Here is a 1,335-nt window from a genome sequence, read left to right on the forward strand (position 1 = left end):
AAGTTTCCTCAAAAAGCTAAAAGGAATACCACGCCTCAGCACTCCTACTTGGAGGTAGACTGCCCTTCCTCAGCTTGGTCTTAGGGCATCGTCAGACATCGAAATCCACGAACTGTCGAGTTCTTTATGTAAAATGCTGTAGTGTTTGTATATATTCTCTATACACTATTTTTATATACTAAAAATTAACGTTAGATTATTTATAATACCTGATACCAGAAGTCATGGAAGCAGAAGGCAGATGGTGTTACTAGAAGTTATGGGAAAGGGAAGTAAATTAATGTTGATTAATGAATATAAAGTTTCAAATTGAAGTGACTAGAATTAAATTTGGACCCTTTAGCTGCAGTGTCTGCAATGTAACTTCCAGACAGCAGGGGCTTCAGGTAAGAGTCCCGCCTCAGAGGCAAAGCCCCTCCTGACATGCGCAGATCACCTCTCCCCCCTCACCCGCTATCTGCTCCCTAACCCACCCGCCCTTTCACCATGGCGGACTGTTATGTATGGACTTGCCTACAGCCAATGTATATCCCTCCATTGTATGCTTACCTTGGCCAAGCTGCCTGACATATTTTCAACAGAGGATTTGACTTGGGGTTGGTAAAGCTGGATGTGGAAATGAAAAAAAGTCAGTCATGGAGTGGCGTGGAATTTTCAACATCGAATTCATCTAATAGAGATGCTGGTAAAATTACTGGAACCTTGGAGAGCAAACCCAAATGGTCTGAGCATGGTCAGACACAGAAATAAGAGAACACTGGTAACACTCGAGGAGCGGAGGCTGTAATGTGAGACCAGACTTGTCAATGTTTGAGACTAACCTTTGATACGACTTTTCCACTGATCACAGAAAGCATAGTAGTAAAAAAAAAAAAAAAAAAAAAAAAAAAAAATCAAGTCTGCAAACCTTGGCTGTGAGGTTGACTTTGATTTTGCTGGACCCACTTTGCTAGGTATCAGTTGACCTTTGACAGTGCCATGTCAAAGGTGACAGGATGTAAGTTTGCAGTAGGCTTCAGGACTAGGGACTTCCAGTTACACGCAAATGTCAACAATGAGACAGATTTTGGGGAGTTAATTTATCCTAAAATATGTGAAGACTTTGCCACTGAAGTAACCATCGGTCACCAACAGCACATGTTTTGGCATTGCTGCTGAAACCTGGTTCACTCCTGCTTCCATTGCTTCGAAAATCAGTAACTCTGGTTTAATTGGAGTGGGCTATACTCAGTCTCTGAGGTCTGGCCTGGAACTTACACTGTCTGGCTGGTAGGCAGGAAGAGCTTCAATACTGGAGGCCACAAATTTCTCCTTACCTTGGAATTGGAGGCTTAA

General features: G+C 42.5%; 1 pseudogene; it reads left to right on the forward strand.

Moving 5' to 3' along the window:
- Positions 1-486: 486 nt before the first annotated feature.
- Positions 487-1,335, forward strand: LOC110317285 (annotated as a pseudogene).

The sequence above is a fragment of the Mus pahari genome, chromosome 2 (assembly GCF_900095145.1).
Source record: "Mus pahari chromosome 2, PAHARI_EIJ_v1.1, whole genome shotgun sequence".
Taxonomy (NCBI): Eukaryota; Metazoa; Chordata; class Mammalia; order Rodentia; family Muridae; genus Mus; species Mus pahari.